This window comes from Dasypus novemcinctus, chromosome 4, assembly GCF_030445035.2.
Source record: "Dasypus novemcinctus isolate mDasNov1 chromosome 4, mDasNov1.1.hap2, whole genome shotgun sequence".
Taxonomy (NCBI): domain Eukaryota; kingdom Metazoa; phylum Chordata; class Mammalia; order Cingulata; family Dasypodidae; genus Dasypus; species Dasypus novemcinctus.
Genome location: NC_080676.1, coordinates 27,264,029 through 27,277,005, shown reverse-complemented (window position 1 = coordinate 27,277,005; position 12,977 = coordinate 27,264,029). Strand labels below are relative to the sequence as shown.

General features: G+C 41.1%; 1 long non-coding RNA gene across 1 annotated transcript in view; it reads right to left on the bottom strand.

Annotated features, from left to right (window-relative positions):
* Nucleotides 1-12,977, bottom strand: part of LOC131278189 (uncharacterized) — a 34,737-nt gene that overhangs the window by 480 nt on the left and 21,280 nt on the right. The window contains exon 2 of the long non-coding RNA XR_009185448.2: nucleotides 96-202. This is a non-coding gene — a long non-coding RNA (uncharacterized lncRNA). The remainder of the gene's footprint in view (nucleotides 1-95; nucleotides 203-12,977) is intronic.

Below are 12,977 nucleotides of genomic sequence, written 5' to 3'. Positions count from 1 at the left end.
ATCCTGCTGTGATGTGACATGCCTAAGTGTAACTTCTGGAATGGCCTCCCGACTCACTTTGAAGTCTCTTACCATATAAACTCATTTGTCTTTACCTTTTCGCCTTTTTGGTCAAGGTCTTTTTCCAGTTGCGTTGCTAGTTGGTGCTTGGTAGTAATCCCTCAGTGCCAGGAAGGCTCATCCCCAGGAGTCATGTTCCACACTGGGGGAAAGGTAAATGCATTTATATGCTGAGTTTGGCTTAGAGGCCACATTTGACCAACAAGGAGGCTTTCAGGAAGTAGCTCTTAGGGACCGTATAATACTAGGCTGTTTCAATTTCAAAAGTAAAGGCTTGTAAGTACAGTCATCAATATCAAGGACTCATCAATGGACTATCTCCTTCACTAGTCTTTGCCCCTGTACTCGAAGGATTCTTGCTATTCCATTAGAGAATGTGATAGAGCTTCCCAGGATGGAAATTCAATATTGTGTGAATCTCCACCCACTGTGACAAAGCCCCACCGAACACTTGAACACATTTATATGCCTTATATGTATGCCCCAGGTGACCCTCCTCCCATGTATCCCCCATTGCTGACACCCACTCCAGTGATTCTCCTGTCAGAGTTGTAACCCTTCTGTGATCCAAAACTTCTTCGAAAAGGAAGCCAACAAAATAACCAAATACCATTAATAAGAAAATAAAGCGATAGTTTCAAAAATAAAATACAAAAAAATTTTTTTACTGAACAAATTTTAAAAATTTGGAATAAATAATGAAAAAATATTAAATTTTTTTGACATTATGCCTTACCTTTCATCACTGTAATATCTGTTGTCTTGTATGTACAGTGACATTTTCTTCTATTTATTCCCCCAGTGTCTTTTTTCATTTTGTCTTCAAAGAAGTTTTAGGTTACAGAAAAGTCACGTACAGAATATAGGGGTTCCCATATACCCAATCCTCCCCCTTTCCCCTTTCCCGTATTAGTAGCACTTTATATGTGAATGGTACATCATTGCAATTGTGCAAATATTGAAACATAGCTGCTAACGATCGTCAATGGTTTACATTATGATTTATAGTTTGGACTATATACTTTTTTAAATTTTGATGAAATTTATTAAAGATTCATTTTTTGTTTCTCCCCGCCTGCCCCCCCCTTTGTCTGCTCTCTGAGTCCATTTGCTATGTGTTCTTTTGTGTCCGCTTGTATTCTTGTCAGGCGGCTCCGGGAATCTGTGTCTCTTCTTGTTGCATCATCTTGCTGAGTCAGCTCTTCGTGTGTACAGTACCACTCCTGGGTAGGCTGTGCTTTTTTCCGCTCAGGGTGGCTCTCTTTGCAGGGTGCACTCCTTGCACGTGGGGGTGCTCCCCTACGTGGGGGACACTCCCATGTGGCACGGCACTCCTTGTGCGCGGCAGCACAGCGCATGGGCCTGCTCACCACACGGGCCAGGAGGTTCTGGGCAGCAAACCCTGGACCTCTTACATCGTAGGTGGACACTGTCAATTGAGCCACATCCACTTCCCAATTTTATAGAAATTTAACATAGCCTGTATCCATCACTGCAAGATCATGTAGAATACTTTCATTGCCCCCAAAATGCCCCATGTTCCATCTATTCTGCTCTTTCTTCCCCCTCCCCTCGGGGCCCATGGCAACCACCAGGCTTCACTCCTTGAAGAGCAAGACTCATAGTTACTTGGCAACAACATTGAGGACTGACATATTGGCCTGTCCTCCCCTCTTAGGCACTGTCTATGCTCTTGAGAGACTCCTGCCTCTCTGAGAACATAGCAGGACTCCCCAGGATGGGAGTCCAACACCCTCCCGTTCATTAAAATGGGTCTCCATCCACTGATACACTATGACAAGATGAACACTCACACATTCCCTAGAAGACTACCCAGGCATACCCTGTCCTGAATGCCCCCCACATCCAACACACTAAACCAGTAACCCTCCCCTGCCATATTGCCAAAAGAACATTCCCAACATTGTAGTTTCAGCCACATGCTCACAAATCCCCCGTGTTCATCTGCTCCTTCCTCCAACCCTCCCCCCAGTTCCATGGACTGACCAACCTACCCTCCCCACTCTAGCCCCCTGACAAACCAGCACCGGCCAACCCAATAATATTGCACCACTGCCATGCCCCTCCGCTGTACAACTTCCACCTTATCATAGATTTTGCCCATATAGGCGCTGGCTTACAACATTCTCCTATTTCTATCTTTACCTTTTTATCTCTATCCCTTTCTATCTCTATCTTCCAGACTCCTGCTCTGGGAATCTTATTTTTCTTAACCACCTTTCCATTTTGAAAATATATAACATTTTTTTCCTGATACTTGACATTTTTCTTTTTAATTTAATTTCTTTCTTTTGATGTTATGATAGTATTTAAGAAACCTGATCAATGGCATCTCTCCAATGTTTCAGCTCTGGACTTGCTAAGTCTTTGTTATATAGCTTATTCATATAGTCTCAGCCTTGCTATGTCATGATAATAGAATTTAGGACAAGCTGAAGAAGTACACAGGAAAGGATTACACTTAAGTGAATACGTTGTATGTAAGAGGTTGACAAACTTATGCAGGTCTACGCATTTTTAAAAACAGCTTTTGGGAAAGTTACACCAATTTTCAAACTTTGTTATGGGAAATTTCAGACACAAAGGGGGTGGAGTACCCATCAGTTCCAAAAATAATAAATCATGGTCAGCTAACCTTGTTCATTTATACCGCACCCATTCCCTTTTCCACCCCTCTACTCCCCATCCTTATTTGGAAGAAAATCCTAGATCCAGGACTTCATCTCCAAGTATTCCAATACAAAGGGACTTTTTAAATACCACAGAACTTTTTAAAAAATCAATTAATGATACATATTTTTTTCCAAATTAATTTTATCGATACATATTTGTAAAGCAAACAGTTCATCCAAAGTGTACAATCAATGGTACTTGGTATAATCACTAAGTTGTGCATTCATCGCTTCAACCATTATTAGAGCATTTTCATGATTCCAATTAAAAAGTATCAAAAAAGCTCTACTGCTTAACATCATCTCGCAAACTCTGATTCCCCTCCCATGCATAACTGCTGTTTTGTTTCCATCTTTCTAATTTATTTGTATCTATAGTTTGTACAGATGGAGTCAAACCGTATGTAGTACCTTTTGACTGGTTCCTCTCACTTGGTATATTTCCTTTTTTTTTTTTCTTAATGGAAGATTATTAATATATTAATATACACTACTGTCCATATTTTGGTTTGGTTGTATTTTGCCTGATATAAATATCTTGTACATTAATGTACATTTGTTCAGTTTCAAAGAAAAGCATTTTTATATATGCAATATTACCCATGCTCGTATTTCACATGAGGTTTTGCTATGCTTCCCTTCTACTAATATATTGTTCCTCAGACTTGCCCTTTTAACGACTGTCTCATACCCATATATTGGCACTGCTAGTTACAAACACTGTGATGTGCTTTCACCATTTCTATTGATTTCCAAAGATTTACAACCTTTTTACCAATTCTGCACAGAATAATCCCTAGCTTTCCATTCTCTAACCTCAACTCTATTTTCTGGTGACCTGTAGTCTAGTTACTAACTTCATAAGTTTATACAATGTATTTAGTTCATAATAGCACAATCATACAGTATTTGCCCCTTTGTGTCTGGTTTGCTTCACTCAACATAATGTCCTCCAGGTTCATTCATGTTGTCATATGCTTCACAACTTATTTCTTCTTACAGTTTCATGATAGTCCATCATGTGTATATACCACAATTTGTGTACCCATTCATTAGCTGATGGACACCTGGGCTGTTTTCATCTTTTGTCAAATGTGAATAACACCTCTTTGAGCATTGGTGTGCAATGCCTGTTCACGTCACTGCTCTCAGTTCTGGGTATATACCCAGTAGTGGTATTGCCAGGTCAATAAGGCAAGGTATGTTCAACTTCCTTAGGAACTACCAAACAGTCCTCCACAGTGGTGTTACCATTCTACATTCCCACCAACAATGAATAAGCATTCCTATCTGTCCACAACCTCTCCACAACTTGTAGTTCTCTGTTCTTTCAATAGTGGCCATTAGTCTCCAACTATTATTGTAGAGATGTCTATTTTGCCCTTCAGTTTTGCCAAAGTTTGCCTCATGTACTTTGGGGCACCCTGGTTAGGTACGTAGATATTTATGACTATACTTCTTCCTGATGGATTGTCCCTTTTTATTAATTTGTAATGGCCTTCTGCATCTCTTATAACTTTTTAGGAGATTTAACCCAGGACCTTGTACATAGGAAGCAGGCACTCAACCACAGTACTACACCTGCTCACCTGTCTTATAACTTTTTACATTTAAAGTCTGTTTTGTCTGATATTAGTATACCTACCTGTGTTCTTTTTTGGTTACTGTCTGCAAGGAATATCTTTTCCCCACTTTTCACCTTCAGTCAATATGTAAAGTGAGTCTCTTATAGACAGCATATGGATGGCTCATGCTTTTTTATCCATTCTGTCAGTGTACATTGTTTGATTGGGGAGTTTAATTAATTCACATTCAATGATACTACTGTCAATGTCTTATTTACTTCCACTATTTTATTCTTAGGCTTTCATATGTCATATCTTATTTACATCTGTCTTTTTACTCTTTTGGTTATCCCTTCTACTATTCTTGCCTTCTACACTTTCCTGCAAGTCTCTCCTCTCTTTTTCTTTCAGGCTGTAAGGCTCCTTTAATGCTTACTTACAAAGACACATTCTTTTTTACAAATTGTCTTGTTTTCTGTTTATTGTGAATATTTTAAACTACTCTTCATATTTGAAGGACAAGTTTGCTGGATAAAGAATTTTTGGCTTGCAGTTTTTCTCTCTCAGTATCCTAATTATATCATACACTGTCTCTCTCCTGCACGGTTTCTGATGAGAAATCTGCACTAATTCTTACTGGGTGTCCCTTGTATGTGATGGTTTGCTTCTCCCATGTTCTCAAACTTTTCTCTTTATCTATGCCATTGACAGTCTGAGAAGTATGTGTCTTGGAGTAGGTTATTTGGATTTGTTCTGATTGGGGTGTGCTGTGCTTCTTGGACATGTAAATTCATTTCTTTCATGAGAGTTGTGAAATTTTCAGCCATTATTTCCTCAAATACTCTTTCTGCCCCTCTTCCCTTCTCTTCTACTTTGGGAACTCCCATGACACGTATGTTGTTGTGCTTCATGTTATCATTCAACTCCCTGAGGCCCTGCTCCTTTTTTCCCATTCTTTTCTCTCTGCAGTTTCAGCTCTTCTGTCTTTTGCATCACTTATTCTTTCCTCCATCATTTCCAATCTGCTGCTGTATGCCTCTAATGTGTTGTGTTTGTTTCTTTGTTTTTGTCTTGCCTTTTTAAAAAAAAGATTTATTTATCCCCCCTACACTCCCATTGTCTGCTCTCTGTGTCTATTCACTCCACATTCTGTGTCTGCTTCTCTTCTCTGTAGGCAGCACTGGGAACTGATCCTGGGAACTGCCGGAGTGGGAGAGAAATGCTCAATCTCTTGCGCCACCTCAGCTCCCTTCTACTGTGTTTTTTATCTCACCTATTGTCTTTCATTCTCATAAGCTCTGTAATTTACTATTCAGATTTTCAAGTTCTTCTTTGTGCCCATTCAGTCTTTCTTAATGTCCTTAATGTCTTTAGCCATATTGTCTTTTACCTTGTTGATTTGATTTAGGAAATTTGTATGAACATCATTGATTAGTTGTCTCAAATCCTGTGCCTCATCTGGGGCTTTGATATATTCCTTTGCTTGGGTTATATCTTTCACTTTCTTATGGATTATAATATTTTGCTGATGTCTAGGCATCTGATTTTTTTTTAAGCTTTATTTTATTTTTCTCCCTCCCCCCCATTGTCTGCTCTCTTGTGTCCATTCACTGTGTGTTCTTCTGTGTCCGCTTGCATTCTCAGCAGCACTAGGAGTCTGTGTCTCTTTTTGTTGAGAAATCTGTGTCTCTTTTTGTTGCGTCATCTTGCTGTGTCAGCTCTCCATGTGTGCAGCGTCACTCCTGTGTGGGCTGTGCTTTTTTCACATGGGGCGGCTCTCCTTGTGTGGTGTACTCCTTGCATATAGGGCTCCCCTACATGGGGGACACCCCTGAGTAGCACAGCACTCCTTGCATGTGGCAGCACTGTGTGTGGGCCAGCTCACCACATGGGCCAGGAAGCCCTGGGTTTGAACCCTGGACCTTTTATATGGTAGGTGGATGCTCTATGAGTTGAGTCACATCCACTTCCCTAGGTATCTGATTTTGACAATGAGTTTATTCTGATGCTCCATTTCTCTCTCGTGTAGGAATTTAGTGGTCAAAGCCTGTGTGTTACTGCCATTCTTTGATTCTCAGTATGACCTGTTCTAGCTCTTTAGGATTATCCCTGCTTAGCTGCTCAAATCCAGGCTATGGGTCCTATAATGGGTTGCTGACCTGCTTCCAAGGGTCTTGGGGAAGGAGCCTGTAAAGTCCCAAAAAATTCTCTCTTATTTACTATTAATTTCTTCAGATGCACTCCCTTGGACTTCCAGCAGTCCTCTCAATTCAAATCCTAGTCAGAATGCATCTGAGAGTTTTCCCATAAAGATTCTTTTCCTTTGCCCATCTCTCTTCTGCACAGTGTCCAGCCTTCCCCTGGTGCTTTATATCCTAAAACACCTTTTCCCCAGCCATTTCTGCCTGTCCTCTTGCTATTTTTCTGGAAGACATACAAGTCTTGTGTCTTTCTAATTCTCCATCTTCCTGGAAGTCCTCTCACACAATACTGCTATTGTTTTTTTCTTTTTTTTAAGGAGGTACAGGGGATTGAAACTGGGACCTTGTACATGGGAATCAGGCACTCAACCACTTGGGCTACATCCACTCCCCTCACACAATACTTTTATTGTAAAGTTAAGAGTAATGCCTTACTATTCAGTCATTATCCACATTTCCCTTATTCATCACTTGTTTTTTCAAATAAGGCTCATATATGTTGCCCTTGTTCGATAAGTCCTTTAATCACAAATTCTCTTTTTTTTTTCTTGTAATTTAAAGTAATTGGGGGGAAGTGGAGGTGGCTCACCTACCACATGGGAGGTCCCAGGTTTGGTGCTCAATGCCTCCTGGAGAAGATGAGCAAGACAGTGAGCTGGTGTGAGGGGCAGGTGCAGTGAGCTGACACAACAAGATGATGCAACAAAGGATACACAAAGAGGAAAGACAACCAGAGGCACAACAAAAGCAGGGAGCTGAGGTGTCTCAAGCAACTGAATGCCTCTCTCCCACATGGGAAGGTCCCAGGTTCGGGTCCTGGTGCCTCCTAAAGAGAAGATGAGCAGACACAGAGAGCACACAGCAAATGGGCACAGCAGACAGTGAGTGCAAAAAATGGGGTGGTTGGGAGATAAATAAATAAAAATAAATCTCAAAAAAAAATAAAGTAATTGGGTCATTCTGAGGAATTAACTGAGTTCTGGGCTTGCTGATTATACAATAGTATGATGTCACTGAAAATATTTTCTATCCCTTATATTTCTTGGTAACTTGATTCAAGTTTGATGGCTTTAATTTTTGTGTGTGTGTGTTTTTTGTCTGAAATTCAGAGGACTGGAGACCTAGGATGTATGTTCTTCCAGAACTTGTTTCACTCAATTCCCAATTCTTAATCCTCAGGTTCTTTACCTCAAAAACCTTGAGCCTGTTTCTCATCTTGTGTGTGTATGTTCCATGTCTCACATCTTTATGGTCCTCCACTACAGCTATTAGTTTTTTAAAAATTTTATTGAAGTATATCATTCATACATGAACATATACAAACAAGTGAATAGTAAAAGTTATACATTTACAAAACAAATATTCATATCATCACACAGAACTCCCATACATCACCCCATCACCAACACCTTGCATTGTTGTGGAACATTTGTTACTCTATGAAAGAGCATTATCCAGATATTACAAACTATAGGCCATATCATATATTTGGTGTATTTTCTCCCCAACCCACTCTGTTATTAATACCCTGTATTAGTATTATATATTAGTTATAGTTTATGAGAGAATGGTCTCATATTCTGTTAATCACAGTCCATCTTCTACCATAGGATTCCCTGTACTATACAGTCCCATGGTTTGTACAATCCATTCAAAATATACACTAAGTGGCTCTCATTTTCATCACAGAGTTATGCTATCATCACTTTGGTCAATTTACAGTCACTAATTTTGATGCAAAGTAGCTGTTGTTTAGTATTTTTCCTAATCATCCCAATTCTTAAGACATGTCCTGTCATGTTATGAACTGTTTTTTCATCTGTGCTCTTACAATTGGTATCTTTTTTTTTTAAAGATTTATTTTTTATTTCTCTCCCCTCTCCCCCCACCCCCCCAGTTGTCTGCTCTCTGTGCCCATTTGCCGTGTGTTCTTCTGTGACCACTTGTATTCTTGTCAGCAGCACCAGGAATCTGTGTCTCTTTCTGTTGCATCATCTTGCTGTGTCGGCTCCGTGTGTGTGGCCCCACTCCCGGGAAGGCTGCACTTTTTTCGTGCAGGGCAGCTCCTTGCGCATGGGACTCCCCTATCGGGGGACACCCCTGCGTGGCACGGCACTCCTTGTGCGTATCAGCACTGTGTGTGGGCGAGCTCCACACGGGTCAAGGAGGTCCTGGGTTAGAATCTTAGACCTCCCGTGTGGTAAGCGGATGCTCTATCCATTGATCCGTTTCCCTTACAATTGGTATCTTAACTATAAAACATGACTGGTGAAATTCTTAACCATCTTTCCATTTTAAAATGAAGTGATCATAAAATGACTATCCCTTAACTGAAGTTCTAAGTTTTGCTTTAATAACTTTATTTTTTAAAGATTTATCTATTTATTTCCCCCTACCCCCTTGTTGTTTGCATTTGCTGTGTCTGTTTGTTGTTTGCTATTCCTTTTTTTTTGGAGGCACCAGGAACCAAACCTGGGACCTCCCATGTGGGAGGGAAGCCCCTCTACTCCCTGCTTTGTTGTGTTTCTCATTCTGTTTTCCTCGTGTCTCTTGTTGATTCAGTTCGCCATGCCTGCCCATCATGTCAGCTTGCTGTCATGCTTGCCTGTTTTTGGAGGCACTTGGAACCAAACCTGGGACCTCCCATGAGGTAGGTGGGTGCCCAGTTGCTTGAGCCACTTCTGCTTCCCATTTTAATAGCTTTAAAGAATGTCACTGTTTCCATCAGATGAGTAATTAACTCCATTTTTAATACCCAAAATCTCGCTCAAAAGCCTTGTTTTTGTTTTTGTTTTTTTAAAGATTTGTTTATTTTCCCTCCTTCCCCTCCTCCTGCCCTGCTGTTTTTGCTGTCTGTGTTGTCGTCTCTTCTCATTTTCTCTCCTCTAGGATTCACTGGGATTTGATCCTGGAGATGTCTGACGGGGAGAGAGGTTCCCTCTCAATTTGTGTCACCTCAGTTCCTGGTTTCTGCTGCGCTTCACCTTGATGTTCCCTTTGTGTACCTTTTGATGTGTCATCATCTTGCTGCATGACTCATTTGCGTGGGGCACTAGCTCACCATGCAGGCACTCGTATGCGCACTGGCTCGCCACGCAGGCACTCGCACGGGCACTGGCTCACCACGCAGGCATGCTTTCTCTTCTTCTTTTTCACCAGGAGGCCCCAGAGATCGAACCCAGGTCCTCCCATATTGTAGGTGGGAGCTCTATCACTTGAGCCACATCTGCTTCCCAGCCTTTGCTTTTTGTTTTAAAATTTAAAGCTAGCTTTTATGAAGGTGTTTTTAAAAAACTCATATAATATCAAATGCTTATTGTCATTAAGAGTCTTTTCTTAGCTCATCATGAACTGTAAAAGATGGTTATGAAGACAAGTTTGTTCTTGTTTACAGTCAGATCAAAAGCACAGGCACTGAGGGATTTAGTTTAGCTGGAGAGATGGAGGATGCACATAATTTAGGTTTGATACAGAAAACCTGTCATCACTTTCACCCATGGAAAAACTGGAAGGCAGCAGTAGCCTTCGTTGTGTGGGTTTCAGTCCCCTCATATTCCCTAGAATAGCTGTTTGTGAGGCAGGAAGCCACAGCTTGATTTCATTTGTAACCATTTAACTTTGTGCTCATCTATGGAATGGAAGAAACATGATGAATCTCCACGTCCCCGCTGCGTTCAAATCATTCTCCTACTAAGGTGACCTGGCAAGTTATTTAACGTCTTCCTTTCTACAAAGCGGCCCTTACCTCACAACACTGTGGTGGAGGCGCTTTGTAAATGCAATGTGTCAGGCAAATTTAAATGGGCTCTAATTTTCCCCATGCGATCCAAACAGTTCATAAAAGAAAACACCCAGCTTCGTAGAACCAAGTTTGATTTTTACGTTTCTTAGTTATTGTACACAATTCAAAAGACAGCAGTTTCAAAATGCCACCTCACGGAGATAGCTCAGGTTCTGAACGGTACAACATTGTCGTATTAAAGCAAGAAAACCCTGCTTGGGCTCTTTCATTCTAGCTGTCCTGCTTTTGCCAGTTATGCTCATCAAATCCTAACCGAGTTCTGAGCACAGGAGAAATTCCTACCCTGCCTGCTTTTATATTTCATCAACTCCTTTCTCCTACATCAGCTATGACCCCTCTGGTAGGCTTTTTCTGTACTCTTATGTCACAGTCTTTTCTTCACATAGTGGCTAAAATGACCCACTTAAAACATTCATCATATGCTGCTCTAATACATAAAGCCTCCATGGTTTCCCACTTCACTTTGCATAAAATACACACCCCTTACCCGGCTCTAGGTGATCTGGCCCTCCCCAGCTTCTTCCAGCAGCTCCACCCTCTCTCCCTCAGATGTGCTCATCTATTCCTGAATCGGGGCTCACAGATAGGTGATAGGTGTCACCACTCAGGTCTCAGCTCTAAAGTCCTCTCTCCAGAGGGAGCTTCTTTCATGACCCCGTCTAAAATAAGCCCTTCCAACATCCATCCCTGTCTATCCTGTCATCATGTATTTTTTTCAAACACTTAACACTATCTGGAGTTTTACTTGATCATCGACAGAATCACTCACTAGAATATTGGCAGCAGCCGGTGGTTTGTTCGTTAATGGATGCCCCTCATCTCATCTTACAGCAGTACCTGTTACATATAAGGGTATGCAACGACTATTGCTCGAGGAGTGAATGGGCTTCACGTACGGCTAAGTCCTCATCGTTCATTCATGCTTTCTCAGTTTCCAAGTTTGAGCTGTGTTCTTTACCCAACCCATCAGTGTATATGTTCATTGTACAAAGATAAGACTAGGTTCCTGAAGCTCACGGGCTAACGGACACAGAGATGTAACCACAACAGCCCACAGTGAGCAAACTGGTGGGCCGCGGGGTCAGGCGCGTTTTGTTTGGTGTGCACCAGTTTCCATGAGCACAAGGTTTGCTTACCTTAAATGAATTAGTTGCTGCCGTCATTTAATTAGAACTATTCATGTAACAACCTAGGCTTCCAACTTCTCTTTAGAAATCAGAATATTGGACAGCATGAGGTCCACAAACCCGCAAGGCACCAAATAGCCCTCTGGGTGGGGTGTGCATGCTCCAGGGCAATGCCATTCACCAATTTTTTCCACAAATCAATTTTATTGATACATATTAATAAGGCATACAATTCACCCAAAGTACATATTCAATGGTATTTGGTATTATCACATAATGGTGCATTCATCACCTCAGTCATCATTAGGGCGTTTTCATTATTTCAATAATAGAAATAAAAAACTAACAAGAAAATTCCTCATCCCTTAATCTCTCTATGCTTCTCCTGCTGGACATAGCTATTTCTGGCTATTCTTGCACAATTATTTATTGAGCAGTTTTATTGAGATAAATTCATATACCAAAAGATCTATCTAAAGTATATAATCATTCGGGGGCAGTCGCCGGACATTGTAAATCCTCACAGGGCCCACTGGATGGAATGGGGGAGAGTGTGGGCCATGATGTGGACCGTTGACCATGGGGTGCGGAGGTGCCCAGGGATGTGCTTGCCAAGTGCAGTGGATGTGTCATGATGATGGGAAGGAGTGTTGCTGGGGGGGGGGGGGGGAGAGGTGGGGTGGGGGTGGTAGGATTCAATGGGACCTCATATATATATATTTTTAATGTAATATTATTACAAAGTCAATAAAAATAAAAAATAAAAAAAAGAAAAAGAAAAAAAAATAAAGTATATAATCAATGGCTTTGGGTATAATCACAATATTGTGCATTCGTCACCACGAAAAATTTTCCATCAATTCCAAGACTCCAGAGTGACAAGCTCCACACCCCTTAGCAGTCCTTCCCCAGCCCTACATAGCCACATCTAACTTCATCTTTATCACTCACGATTAATCCTAACGCCGATGCCGGGTGTCATTGTGTTGACAGTGAATGGTACTTTTCTTGACTCCTGCCCCTTTTACTCACTGATATTACCTGGCCCTGCAATGATATTACCAACCCCTGACATGTCGGCAGAGAATCCAAGACCTACGTGAATCTCCCAGGCTGTGAACGTGACGTTGTTTGTACAGGCTCCTGCTCAGTTGAAAATCAGATTGTTTCTCATGTTCCATGCCTCTCTGCTAGCTAACCACAATGTAGGTTAATCTTCCCATATTAGTATCTCTCATTCCATGACAGTTCTTGCACTTGCCGAAACAATTTCACCAATTGATTCATCCCGTTTTCATAGAGCAGAAGACACATCCTAAATCTAAGCTGCCATGAGGGTCAACATTCCACCCTAAAGAACTTAAAACTTTATTTTCTGCCCAAAATGTATTTCTTTCTTGAACTGTTTCAAACAAACCAAGATTTATTCATTTAACAAGAATTACTGCAACATTCTAGACTATTAATGAGCAACAAAATCATATGGAAATTCATTAGCCAAGCTCTTAGACCTTAGTCAACGTCTATTT